Here is a 14558-nt window from a genome sequence, read left to right as displayed (position 1 = left end):
GTGTTTTCCCCAAGGATGTAGAAAGTGGGCTCCCCTCTGTCAATGGGTGAAAAGAAACAACTCTTAAGTAATCCACTAACTTTCTATTTTTCCTTGAATTTAAAAAAAAATCAAGTGTTTCAGAGTGCTTGGGTCTGTGCGCTGAGGCCAGGGTCCGCTGTCTTGCTCCAGCTCTCTCGTGTCCGGTTGGCTGGACTGGATAACAAGACCTACATCAGACTGGCCACGAGTTTTAGAAACACCTCCCTTCACCTCTCTTCTCCCTACCCCGAATTCTCATGGTTTTTTTGGACCCCCAAGAAACTCAGCCCTAAAGACTGAGTTATCTACACAAGCAAAGATAACCTTAGGCTGGAAGCCTGGACAGTGAATGGACCCAGACCACCAGATCTGGCTGGAGTGCGGCACAGACTGCCTGCTGAACTGGCTAGCACATTTCTGCCCAGCCTGGATTCCCAGCTGGGAAACTGACATTGTCTCCTTCCCGCAACCTGGCCGTCAGTTTTACCTAATCGGCCTACTGATAAGAGGAGAGGGGTTTGTCTGTAGCGTCTCAGGAAGGGAGCAGGGCCCTTTGCTGTCCCAGGCATGGGCATCTCTGCGTTGGGAACTGTGGCTCTGATCCCCAGGGCTTGGAGGATGCCCTGAGAAGCATCTTTCCTTCCGCTCCTGTGTCCTAGTGCTCACGAGAGCACAGACAGCTGGCCATGGGTCTCCTCCCTTTTCGTCTCACCTGGGTGGGCTGGCCACTGGGCAGGATTCAAGTGCCACCTCCAGCACCTGCCAGTGAGAACCTCTGGCTGAACTGAGTGGTCACTGAACTACTTGGAAGCCTGTTTACTCATCAGAGAAATGGGAATGATAAAATCCACCCACAGCTGTATAAGGGGCGAGTAGGCCGGTGATGCCTTTTGGAAGGTATGAAGTAATCAGATTGACGTTATTAAAGATGAGAGACTCTTTGTCAAGCTGTAAGGGGGCAGTTTTGCCCAGAGTCTCCAGTCTCCCATGCAGAGCCTGGCTTCCTGGGGAAATGTCTGGTTGTCTCTCTGCAGGACTCGAGAATGGCCTGGTGCCTTGCCATGGGGAGGCCACCCCTCTGCCCTGTGTGGGCTGCTTTGTTGGGGTGGGGCAGGGAAACAGGCGCTTGCTCTTGATGGTGAAACTGGGAGGGCCCTTTGGTCTGCCACTGCCGATGGTGTCGTCATGCCCCAGGCTTGTGGGGTGTTTGTTTTATTGTGTGTGTGTGTGTGCGCACTTTTCGGACCTGGCTACTAAGGAGATGGAAACACTGTGCCCAGTCCTAGAGGGAGATGGATTGGCATTGAGCAATGCCCAGTTCAAGTTGCACCCAGGGTGTGGGGTGTGATGTCAGCTTCTGGTGCTGCCCTGGAATGACATGGGCGCTGCTGAGACAGGTGGAGGGTGAGTGTGTGTCTCTTCCCACCCTTGTAGGGGGCGTGTGCACCTTCTCTTCCCCCCATTTTTTTTTTTTTTTTTTGGTGAATTGGGGAGATGCATCTTTTCTGAAATTGATTCAGGGCTCAAGTGGGATTTTTGCCAGAGCACATCTGCCTCCTCCTTTGAGCGAGCCTCAGTTGCCCTGTCTGTAAAGGAGAGAAGAGGGTGGGCTAGAAGTGTCCCTGAAGCTCCAGGCTGCCTCAGAGATGCCGTAGGCATTCCTTGAATGTTAAATAAAAACTGATGTTTAAAAAAATATCAAATGGTCATGAAAATATGCTCACTCACTTTTGAGTTCTTACTGTTAACTCTTGGAAGTCGACTTAACGTTGATTTGTTGGTTCAGAGTCAAGTTAGAGCCACCCCCGCCTTCTCTTCATCGGAAGAATATTCTGAGATCAGAAAGCAAACTGCTAAAAGCTGGTCCCGTTTGTAGCTACTAATCTGTGTGAGTCAGGATTTTCCTGATACTCTGTGGCCCAAACCCGAGATAGAATTAAACTGAAGGTGGACCTGTCAACCATAATCCTAGTTCTAAGTGTTAACAGACCAAAATGGGCTCGTCAACCTCAAGGACTGGTGACTGTTTTCTCACTGAGCCTACAATAGATTCATACAAATAATATTCTGTATTTATTTGTTTCTTTATTTGGGTTTCTCATAGGATTTTCTTTTGGGAAGAGGGCAGGCGTATGATCAACCTTTTTGAAAAGCGTAAGAAGCACTGGACTAGATGATCTCAAAGAGTCTTCCCAGCCTTGGCAATATGTAAATCTGAGTTTGAACTCCTAGGCCGCTTCTGATCTTATGCTCATAAGAGAATGAGACCAGTGTGTTTACCTGGGCTCTTGGCCACTGAAGGCTTCAGATCCTTCCAGGATATCTAGCATGGGGTCCCAAGAGGTGACCAAAAGAAAGAGCCTGTCCTAGGGAAGGAAAGTTTCCAGAGTTTCCCCTGTCCACCTGGAGGAACTCGCTGCCTTGGAGATTCTCTTCTGCCTCTCCAAAGGGCAACCTTGGTTGTGTAGCTCAGTGTTTTCCAAGCTGGGAACTTTTGGGGTTCTGCCTCCATGAACCGCGGCCATAGTCACGTATCACCATCTCTATTATTATTTTTGTAAAATGTTTTAAACAGCTTTGTTGTTGCTGTTCAGTTGCTAAGTCGTTTCTGACTCTGCGACCCCATGGACTGCAGCATGCCAGGCTTCCCTGGCCTTCACTATCTCCTGGCATTTGCTCAGATTCATGTCCATTGAGTCGGTGATGCCATCCAACCATCTCATCCTCTGTCATCCCTTTCTCCTTTTGCCCCTTCAGTCTTTCACAGAATCAGGGTCTTTTCCAATGAGTTGGCTTTTCCCACCGGGTGGCCAAAATATTGGTGCTCCATCTTCAGTCTCAGTCCTTCTAATGAATATTCAGAATTGACTTCTTTTAGGGTTGACTAGTTTGATCTTGCTGTCCAAGGGACCTGCAAGAGTCTTCTCCAGCACCGCAGTTGAAAGTGTTAATTCTTCAGTGCTCAGGCCTTCTTTATGGTCCAACTCTCATATCCATACATGACTACTGGAAAAACCATAGCTTTGACTAGATGGACCTTTGTCAGCAAAGTGATATCTCTGCTTTTTAATATGCTGTCTAGGTTTGTCATAGCTTTTCTTCCAAGGAGCAAGTGTCTTTTAATTTCATGACTACAGTCACCGTCTGCAGTGATTTTGGACCCTAGGAAAATAAAATCTGCCATTGCTTCCACATTTTCCCCTTCTATTTGCCATGAAATGATGGGACCAGAGATGCTGTGATCTTAGTTTTTTGAACGTTAAATTTTCAGCCAGCGTTCAGTTCAGTTCAGTTCAGTTGCTCAGTTGTTTTCAACTCTTTGCGACCCCATGAATCACAGCACGCCAGGCCTCCCTGTCCATCACCAGCTCCCGGAGTTCACTCAGACTCACGTCCATCGAGTCAGTGATGCCATCCAGCCATCTCAGCCAGCTTTATTGAGGTATAATTTGCATGTCGCAAAATTCTCCCGTTTTACACATACAGTTCAATGATTTTTAGTCAATCCATCGAGCTGTGCAACTATCAGCACAGTCCAGTTTTAGAACACTCACATCATCTCCAAAAGATCTTTCTTGCACCTCTGCAGTGAATCCGCACTTCTCCTCCAGCCCAGCAGCCACAGACCGGCTTCCTGTCTCTGTAGACTCGTCATATAAACGGGGTCCGGCAGCATGTTGTCGCTTTTGCCTGGCTTCTTTCACTCAGATGATGTTTGTGAGATTCATCCAGGCTGTAGCTCATACCAGCAGTACATCCCTTTGTAATGCTGAATGATATTCTTCCATGTGGGTAGACCACATTTTGTTTACGCACTCACATAGTCAATAAAATGTAAATTTAAAAAGTTACCTTCTGTGTACCAGCGCACATCATCTCATGTGCGTCATTGGTATAGGATCCATGTTTTGGAAACGCTTACCCAAACCAGAGCCCCTGGCCTGGGATGCCTGGGCTCACCCTGTTCACTCCTGCTTTGATTTCCCCTTGGGCCAATCAGCTCCGAGCTCTTTACCATGCGGGAAGTGTGGTCACTGAAACCGTAGCTGACAAGGTTGTCAAGCGTTGATTTGGAAACCAAAACAAACATCGGCACCCTGTCTCCACATAGTGTCACCGAAATATCCTGTTCTGAGCTTGCAGGCTGGGGGCCTTTCCCTGGGAGATTCCTGCCGAATGTAGCTGAACTTTAGGCAGGCGGAGTGTTTTCAGAATGGGCATCCTAGGGACCCAGACTCCAGTGCCTGGAGTTCTCCAGACCCCACCCTGCTGTGAGGCACTGTGTAACCTCGGGCCAGGCGCTGCTCTTTCTGAGCCGAAGATCTTCTATACCCAACAGGCTTCCTATAGGCCCTCCCTCCCAGCTCGCTCAGCGTTTCTGTCTGTGACTTGGAGGGTCCAAGTCAGGGCTGCTCTGTCTGCCTCCTGGGAGGGCAGGGGGGCCTTTCTCTGTCCCCGGCCGCCCCCTCTCCCGCCCCAGGCCCAGCATGGTTTGGACCGGGCTGGTTTTGTTCCCAGCCCTTGCACGTTGCTGAGTGTCTGTGCCCCGACTCCAGTCTGCCTGGAGGTCTAGGTTTGTTTTCACTGGAGCTCTGTTTGAGGTCCTGGAGGACCATGGTGATCCTTCAGCCTGGTGGTTTTCAGGTGGGCTCTTTGGAGCCCTGGGATCTGGAGCAGGGTGCTGTGAGGTGATTTGGGGAACAGCTAGGGGCAGACCACCTAGGATTTCGCCCCCATCAACCACAGCAGCTCCATTTTCGTGGCTCTCAAATTGATATTCTGCGGGAGAGTTGTTTGGAAACCAAGCATTTTACAGTTTAGCAGAAAAGAAAGAAATTGCTGATTCAGCGGAATACTTTCACTTTAGAGACGGGGAAACTGAGGCCCAGAGGGAGCTGACCCACAAAGACAGGCAGAACGTCCATCTGTCATGGAAAGTTTTGTTTCCTGCCCCGAGGCGATGCCTGCACCATTTGCCTTCTGTCGGGACTTGGCAGAACGCTCTCCACCTTTTTATGTGTCTGCCTTTAAGCATTTTTTAAAAAGCTACTTTCGGGGATGGGAGGGACTTTTGTAACAGCTATTTCTGATCTTGAGCCGGAAGGGGCCGGGCTGTCAGCCCGAATGCAGAGCTCCAGAAAGGGGCTGGGGGGATGCCCGCTGGACTGTCCCTTGTCTTTTTGCCATCACGCCCCAGGCAGGAGGGTGTTGGCCCCCGAGTGCCCCAAAGCCACAAGACTTCCCCAGAAGGCTGCTCAGAGGACTTCTTTCCCCGCACTTCCATTGTTTCTGAAGCCGCTGCAGATACAGCTTCTTTATTTCTGATTGTCCCGGTGGGGGAGGGGGCAGCTTTGGCTGGAGGAAGCATGGATCGAATCCCAGCTCTCCCAGTCTCTGCGTGACTGTGGGCAGTTGCGTGGCCTCTCTGAGCTGACTGGCCCGCTGCTATCTGTGAAAGAGGGAGACTAACTCCCCTAGAGGTCAGAAGGGGGTAAGTCAGCGCCTGGGGTAAGCACATGAGGCAGGCTCCCGGAACATCCCCCATCCCAGAGCACCCCCGCCTCCCACCCCCAGCGATATCTGTTCCTTTCATTTTACAAGGGTTTCTCGGCAAGGCACTGGACGCCGGGCACATCCATTTCAGGACACGTCGTCGCTCTCTGTCCCCTGGAAGGCGCCAGAGATGGTGCTGGGGGCGGAGGGAGAAAGGGCTGCTTCTTTGTCCAGCATCTAAGGAGACTGTTCTTCCTACTCTTACTGGTTGATTTGTGTCTCCGGAAATCTCCGGTCACCCCCTGCCCTTTCTCCCAGCCTCCTTTAAAAGAAACACACAAACCCCACTCCATTTAGCTCCTTCGTCTTCCAGCATCTCTTGGTTTGGCTGGCAGGCTCTCTGGGGACAAATTTGGGAGGGATTTTCAGAGCCTTACGCTAGAAGGAAGGGAATGAGGTCCCAGAAAAGTAAAGGAAGCAGGAAGCAGGGAGACAGCTGACGCTAAAGATTCCTTCTCCCAGGAATTCGAGGCGGGGCTTTTTCCTTGGCCACCGGATGCGGAGCCACACACTCTCACACACACACACACACACACACACGCGTGCGCACACGCTCATGTACACATGCGCCGTCAGGCTCTCTCTCCAAGCCCGTGCCTGCATCTCCACACGTGTCGGGATTTGAAGGACACAGAAGGGTAGACAGAGAGCTTGCACACGTCCTTTGCCGCCAGGAGATGCGTGGACTTCCAGGGGAATTCATCTGAACCGTGCCACGAGTCAGTGATAGCGGAGGCTGTGGGCGTTGCCTGCGGAGTCCTGGCTTTTGATCCTGTTGATGCGCTGCGGCCGGGCGCTCGGGTTATTTCCCAGGTCACAGATGGCTGCAGGCGCACGGCAGGGAGGGAGGCAGCCCTGTCGTTCCCTGGGCTCTCCCCTGACCTTCCGTCGGGCATTCCTGAGCGCCCACTGCCTCCCCTGGCACAGCACCCTCCACCCTGAACGTAGCTACCCTAACCCTAACCCTTCCTTCGACTGTAAGCTCTGTGGGGGCCGGCTCCGGGTCTGCCTTCTTCATCTTGTACACACAGAGCCAAGCCAGGTTCTGGCCGGCGTCCGAGCTGAGCAAGTACTTGTGCAGTGAGGGAGGCTCTGTGTGCCTGGCTGCTGCGTGCTGGCAGGCCCCAGTAGGCCTGCGTGGCCATGGGTGACCGACACACGTGGACTCTACATCTGGCCGGCCTGCGGCTTGTTGAGCGAAAGGTCTGGATCTGGAGTCGGGAGACCAGGACTCTGGTCCTGACACATCATTCCAACAAGTTTGAATGAAAACCCATCTACTGATGCCAAACACTGGGCCCCCAGCACGGGATATACAGATGGCTTTCCCTTTGTCTCCCTGAGTCTCAGTTTTCTCATCTGGAAAAGGGGGTTGCTGAAATCTGTGTCCCGACACCGAAGGACAGGCCATGGGCTCACATGGCTACAGCACATTGTAGACCGTGAAGTTCTAAGAGTTACATGGCCAGATTTCACAGGGCGGAAGGGTGGGCGCCCTAAGGGCTGGGTAGTGCCAGCTTTGTGAGGTGGGCAGAAGTCAAGAACCAGGCTGGGCCCTGGGGAGAGGGTGGTCCCTGACCTTGCTGGCAGCATCTGGGGGTGGTGCAGCCTCTGGGCATGACTGGCTGTGAGGTGCTTAGAAGATTCTAGGCCAGAAACGAGGCTGGTGAAGGTTGCTGATGCCTGCCAGGGCAGTGCCCTCCCACCCCCAATGGGCACCCCTGCTTGGCTTCCTGGGCAGGATGTGGTTTTTTGCCCTAGTTCCTGGTACAAGAGTAGTTGTCATTCAGTACTTAAGCCTGGCAAATGCCACTGGTTCCCTCCGGGGGCTGTGGCCTGGCTGAGCCCCCCAGGTGTGGCAGGGGGCAGCTAGAGCTGCCCAGGGGCCCGGGGGCACCCTGGTCATGGCCCTGGTTTGCCTGTGCTGTGGGCTGAGCTTCCCGTTGCCCACCTGGCAGTGGGGACCACGGAAAGACTGGTGTCTGTGACTTTCCTAGAGTGACCTGGATTCTGTGCATGCTGTTTAATCTCTTGTGCCTTGATGAATTGCTCTGTAAAATGGGGATAAAGTTTCTTATGAGTTCTGCTTCCCAGGGTGGATATAAAAATCAACTGAAACCGTGGGATGTGGAAACATTGGCCAAAAGGTTTAAAATAAATCATAATGGGTTAGTCGCCATCATTGAGTACCTACTATGTGCTAGGCCTTGGGAGGAAATTTTTCAATAAGTGAGATTTATTTATTAGAGCCATCCCGAGAAGTGGGAATTGATTACTGTTCATTTTACGGATGAGAGGTTCAGAAGGGTGAAGACATCTGCCCCAGATCTCAAAGGAGGGCAGCCTGGGTCTCCAGACCCCAGGTTCAGGCTCCTCCCCGGAAAGATGCTGAAGGCTCCTGAAGCTGGTGAAGGGCGGGAGGCAGGCGGGAGGCAGGCTGAGGGGTGGGTCTCCCCGCCTCACAGCAATGCTGCAGCGGTGGCAGAACAGGAGGTGGCTGCCACGCGGGGAGGACTTCCTGCTGTGACTTAAGAGTAATTATTTTCTTGTGAAGCCAATGAATCAGTGCCAGGGGCAAGCAGATGAGCCTCCCGGGCGGCTTTGGAGGGCGGTCCAGCCCCACTGCTCGCTGAGGACCGCTGAGGACCGAGCTCTGGGTAGGGGAGAGTTCCTAGTTGGCATATCCAGGTGGGTGGGGAAGGAGGGAGGGAGAGTGAGCAGGGAACACGAATCATTACCTGCCGAGCACTTTCCATGTGATCTGATTTAGATCAGAAAGGAGAATTCACTTGCCGACCCAGGGCAGGATCTGGGGCTCACACTCCAAGTTAATGCTCCTTTGTCATGCCCAGCACCGAGGGCCCCCTGGGCAGTGGTCAGGGGCTCTCCCTGCCTGATGATAAGCAGGAGAGGGCAGCGGGCATTCCGGTGGCCGGAGGGAAGCCGGCCTGCGCCCTGGGCTCAGGTCTGACTTCTGCTTTCGGTGGGTGCTGTGAACTTCGCCAGGGAATGGGGAACTTGTTACAGTCATCCTTTGTCTCTTGGTGGGGAAGATGAGACTGCTGGGTATGGGTGTCCGAGAAGCTGGAGTTCTGTTCTCTGGACAGTGGCTGGGCACCCACCTTGTGCCAGGCCCCGTGCTGGGCACTGGGGTGAAGCATGCACAGCCCCTGCCCTCAGCAGCCCAGGGTCTGGGGAACCAGGCAAATGGGACAATACCACGTTACAATCCCTGCCCAAATAGTACCCATGCAGACTACGGGCACAGTAAACAGTAATTAATTAGCTAAAAAATGTTCCTATACCATTTACACTCTGCCAGGTGCTATTCAAAGCAGTTTAATTCGTGGAACCTCACAATAGCCCTATGAGTTGCAAACTATCAGTGGCCCATTTTAGAGATGCTAAAACTGAGACCTTGAGGGCCAAGACAGGAAGCAGCAAGCCAAGATTCAAACCCAGGAAGTCAGGCTCCAGACCCAACCTCTTACACTCTGTGGTACCCAGGAAGGGGCATATCAATTGCAGGCAGCTTTCTTGCTTTGAGCCTCAGTTTTCCCTGCTGTGAAATGGGGGTAATAAACCTGGCTTCATGAGGCTGTTTGGCAGATTAAACCAAGTGATCCCTGTGGCAGCATTTTATAAATTGTCGCGTGCTGTGCCTGTGATGACCATGCTCGGAGGCCCTGGGCCCAAACCCACACAGACGCTTCTTCTCCAGCTTCCTGGGCAACCAGGGGCCACTTGAAGTTCCATGAAAGGTCTTGTCCCCACCTTGCCTTAATAGCACATCTTCCCTTGGTCGCAAGTCAAGCTGGGATGGGGTGCTGGACAAAACCTTTGAAAAGAAACAGCTCAGAGAAGAGCCTTTGTGCGTGACTTGGAGGTCAGGGAGAGAGGAGTCCAGGAGTGTTTCCACCGCTTATCAGCCCCGTGACCTTGAGGGAGACCTTGATTTCTTATCTGCGGCATGAGGACCACCAGCCCTATTGCATGAGTGGCGAGAGAAAGGGGAGGACTGCGCTGAGGCACGGGCAGCTATCGTGATGAAGCTCAGCGAGGCCGCGGGCTCTGTGGGGAGGGGCGGGGGGCGCTGGGGCCCTGGCCTGGGCTGCGCCGGGCAGGGGCTGGCTCCGAGATGCTTGCTCAGCGCTCTCCGGCCTCCGTGCTCCGACTTCGGAATGTGCTCCTGCACACAGCCCCCTGCGCGTCTGCAGCTCAATGGAGAGACACCCCCGCAGTGGAGACACTGCCTTCCACCCTCTTAATTGGCCACTTTTATTACTTGGGTTATTTAAGAAGCTTCCTGGCTCACTGCCGCCTGTTGGCCGTCTGGGGGGAGGGGAAGAGCTGCTGGTCTAAGTGGACCTTGTGAAATTCTCCGGCAGACAGGCTCCTCTCTGGGCAGGGTCAGGACATCTTCCCAGGACCCGTGGGTACCTCCCCGACTTGCCCTGGCCAGCTGTAGTAATGGGTAGAAGGCCATCCGGGGAAGAGGGGCAGACTGAGACCAGAATCGATTTAGGGAAAGCCCGTTGCAAAGTCAGAATGCTGGACCAGAGAGGACCCTGGTGGGACTCTGTAGTGCCTGAAACCCAGTGATTCTGGAAGGCAGCTGAGCCAGCTTAAGGCTAGTCAAGGAAGGCTTCCTGGAGGAGACAGCAGCTGAGTTTTGTTCGGAAGGTCGAGTAAGAGTGGAAGAGACGGGGCACAGGGTGCTGCAGGCGGAGAGAGCTGTTTGTGCAGAGGCTGGGAGCTGAGAGGGCCGGGCTGGTGGCTCCGGGCGGCCGCCAGCGTCGGGACACTGCCAGGCCTGCCTGCTCTTTCCCTCCCCCTTCCGCCCCTCCCTCCCCTTCTGGGCTCCCTGTCTTCAGTTTGGCTGTCTCTCATCCTCTCTCCCTCTCTCTTCTTCCTTGTTTTGGTCTCTTACCCCTGCTCGATGCCAGGCCTGGGTGGGAGCTCTTTGCCTCCCGCGAGGCTCCATGAGCCCGTGTGTCTGTGAGCGTGGGGCCAGGAGCCTATGTCTCTCCCCTCTGGACGTGGAGCACCCTGGGGTCAGGACCCCATCTCTGCTTACCCCGCACCCCTTGCACTATGGGGCTAGGGTCTTGACATCGTGGTGGGGGGCAGAGGAGGTTGGTGAGAGAGGTACCTGCAGGGTTAGAGGGCAGTGCCGTCCCGGGGGCCTCAGCTTCCCTGGCCACCATCAAGGTCCAGGCCTAGGATTCGACGCGGTTCTAGACGCAGTTCGGGGCTGCGGGGACTAGGCGGCTCACCATTACTCTCCCAGCTGACCGCCCTCCCGCACACCTTCCTCTGACCTCCTGGTGGGCCCAGATGGTTTGAGGCTTTCTCTGAGATCATCTAGTCCCTCCCCTGCTTCCAGGAGACATCGTTCTCCTGTCATCCCAGATACCTAGATGTGCCTGCTGTCTTTTGAAGAAGACCTTCTGCGAGTTCATCCCTCAGAGTTATATCTTTTGCTCTCTACTCCCACTTAAATACCCACGGCCATTTTACAGATGAGAAAACTGAGGCCCGGAGAAGGAGAGCAGCTCTCCTGAGCTCACATAGCACAGCAGGGGCTAGAGCCCAGTCCCTAAACAGGGTTCCTTTGAAACCCTTGAGCTAAGGGATCCTTCCGGAGGCTGCTGGTCCTTTAAGGAGGGGCTTGGAAAACTCCCAGAGGTCAGAGAGCTTAGAGTGAAGAAGTCTTGGAGCCTGTCGAGGTGGCGCCCACAGGGACCGAGTGAACCCTGCCTCTTGGCCAGACAGCTGGGTCCCCGGTGCTGCAGAGCTGCACAGGAGATATCCGAGGTTGTCTTGGGTTCGTCTCCTTGTCACAGGACGCACCTCCCTAAACTCAGCCTGATGCTCACGTCTTGGGATGTTGGCCAACCGGCCGACCCTGTCTGCCAGCTGTGTGCTCAGCTGTGCGTTTTTCTGTGCCTCGGTTTCCTCTGGTATAAAATGGGACAGCAAGACCCACAGCACTGTTGATGAGCCTGGCCCAGTGAGGGCCATTCCCATCCCCTCTTCTCTGGAGTGAGCCCTGGAGTTGGAGGTCTGAGGACTTTGCCCATAGTGAGGAACTGGGTGAACTACAAAGGCTGATCCCCCAGTCCCCACAACGACCGTGTTTCTTGAGTCCGCAGTCTGGGGCTCTGCCCTGGCAAGTACTATGTTTGGACGTTTATACAATTAGCTATGGAAAATCTTAATATTACATTGCAACTGGTTTTACACTTGCCTTTAAATAAAATACTGACGTTTACAACATTAGGACTCGTTCATGTTGGGAGACAGGCTGACGCTCACCAGGCTACAGACAAGCCAGGATTAACCTGAGGCTGAGTTCAGGGGTCCCTAATTTATAGGTTGTTCCTTTCTGGGCCTTAAGGCATAATACATCCATTGTTGTTGTCGTCGTTCAGTCGTTAAGTCATGTCTGACTCCTTGTGACCCCATGGACTGCAGCATACCAGGCTTCCCTGTCCTTCACAATCTCCTGGAGTTTGCTCAGTGGTGGCATCCAACCATCTCATCCTCTGTCGTCCCCTTCTCCTCCCACCTTCAATCTTTCCCAGCATCAGGGTCTTTTCCAATGACTCGGCTCTTCCTATCAGGTGACCAAAGTATTGGAGCTTCAGCTTCAGCATCAGTCCTTCCAATGAACACTCAGGGTTGATCCATGGGGCTTTAAAAAGAAACGATTTGTTCCTTCTTCCTTGGTTATACAGTCTGCCTGTGATCAGGGCTTTCACTTGGGTGGGAGCTCTGATCCTGGAGTGGGACTACCTGGGTTTCGCATCACCACCCCAGGCCTCAGTTTTCTCATCTGTAAAATGGGGCTGACAGCCGTAGCTCATGGTTGCAGTGAGGCTTCAGTGAGATGGGGCACACCGAGGGCCAAGTGTGGTGCAGGCCCCTGAGCTGCTATTGCTCTGTGCCTGTCTCAGCCCGGCCCTGCCTCCCCAGCCCCCAGGCCCCACACAGTGAGCAGAGACTCGGCCCTCCCGCTTCCGCTTCCGGCTGCAGAGTGGCCTTTGTGTTCAGAGCACTTCCCTTCCCCAGCCCAGCCACCCTCTTGACCAGCCAAGAGGAGGTCCCATCCCCCGTCCTCCCCAGCAGGCTGTCGGCAGAGGGTCACTGTAGGGCAAGACCTGGCCCCCAAGGCTGCGACCAGCGCGCTGTATCCCCTGGACCCTGAGGCTTCCAGGGGCCTTGTTGGAGGGTGGTCTTGAACGGGCAGTCTCTCTCTGTCCCTGCCTCCCAAGTCCCAGCAGCTTGATGCGGAGGCGGCCTCAGGACGTAGCCCTGTCCTGAGGTCTCATCGTGTGGAGGGGCAGAGCTCGAATTTGAACCTGAACCTGGTGGACTCTTCTAGCCTCAGCCCTGACTCAGTCTCCCAGGCTGAGGAATGGGTATGTGTTCCTGGCCCCGGCCCTTGGCCTCAGATACAGGGGACGGGGGTCAAGTCCTGTCTTGCACCTCAGGGGCAGCTGTTCCTTCTTACAGCCACGGGCAGGTGGCTTCCAGGTTCTTGTGAGCCCACAGGCTGTCTCTGCCGGGGCTTGTGGGTGAAGCCCTCACTCCCAGACCTTGGCAGAGGGGTGATGCTGAAGGCTGTCCTGGCACTGGTTGCCCAGGGCTGACGTCAAGGCAGCCGGTTTAGGGTTTTGTCTCCGAGACAAAGGCTGCTTTGTAGCTTCTGGGCTTAAGTCCTGGCTATCACCCACCCCCAAGGTGGGAAACAAGGTGGAAGGGATCACAGGGCCCAAGCAGAGAAGCCCTGGGAGGCTCGGATCGCCCTCACTGCCTCCCAGAAGGAAGCCAGGATCTTGGAACCCCGTAATATTCCCCTCATGGTTCCCCGAGAGCATCCCGTGTGGCTGATACAGTTTAAAACTTCACAGCCATTTTTTTTTACTGCACAAGATTCTTAAACCTCACAAGACTCTTGAAGGGTGGGTGTGGTTGTGCCCACTGTGCAGACGGGGAAACCGAGTCTCCACAGGTGAAGCGACTTGTCACTTGCCGTGGCCTGAAAAGGGGCAGAGCTGGCGTGTGAATTTGGGTCTTAGAGGATTGTCACTGGGCTTCCACCACTGTCCAGCCTCGTTCCAGACCCAGCTTTGGGAGGGTGCTTCAGGAGGTGGAGGCACCCCGGGGATAGACTGGAGCAGATAGGTCTCACGGTTTTTGGGAACCAGAGCCTCCATTCTCAGGATTCAGAGTTGGGTCACAGTGCTTGGAGCCTGTTGCATATTTAAGTATGTGTGCGTAGGTGTGTACACCTCTGTGTACAAATTAGAGAAGGGGGGTTGGATGCTGGGAGGTCTGTATCCTGGGAAGGTGGTTCCAGGGAGGCCTTGAGGGCAAGAGTAAGGAATCGTTCCAGCAGACGCTGAAGACCTTCTGCTCTTCTTTTTCAGGAACTCCTCCACTTAATCATCCATCCATCCACCCTTCCATCTGCCCTTCCATCCATCCATTTATCCATCTCTCCATCCCTTCTCTATTCATCCATCCATTCACCCTTCCATCCACCCTTTGATCCATCCATCCATCCATTTACCCATCCATCCATCATCTATTTATTCATCCATCTATCCATCCATTTACCCATCCATCCATCCATCATCCATTTATCCATCCATCTATTATCTGTCTATTTATTCATCCATCCATCCATTTATCCATCATCTATTTATTCATTCATCTTCATCCATCCATCCATCCATTTACCCATCCATCCATCTGTCATCTATTTATCCATCCATCCATCCATCCATCCATCCATCATCTATTCATCCATCTATCAATCCATCCACCCTTCCATCCATCCATCCATTTACCCAGCCACCATCCATTTATCCATCCATCCATCCATCCATCCACCCTTCCATCCATCCATCCATTTACCCATCCATCCATCCATCATCCATTTATCCATTCATCCATCTATCATCTGTCTCTCTATT

The 14558-nt window shown here is 53.6% G+C and overlaps 1 protein-coding gene across 2 annotated transcripts in view; it reads left to right on the top strand.

Moving 5' to 3' along the window:
• IFFO2 (intermediate filament family orphan 2) overlaps positions 1-14558 on the top strand; it is a 45977-nt gene that overhangs the window by 1463 nt on the left and 29956 nt on the right. The window lies entirely within an intron of this gene.

This window comes from Bos grunniens, chromosome 2 (genome assembly GCF_055505025.1).
Source record: "Bos grunniens cultivar Pamir isolate PY7600 chromosome 2, Bosgru_T2T1.0, whole genome shotgun sequence".
Taxonomy (NCBI): Eukaryota; Metazoa; Chordata; class Mammalia; order Artiodactyla; family Bovidae; genus Bos; species Bos grunniens.
Note: the sequence above shows the minus strand (reverse complement) of the source record. Positions and strands in the feature narration are given on the sequence as shown.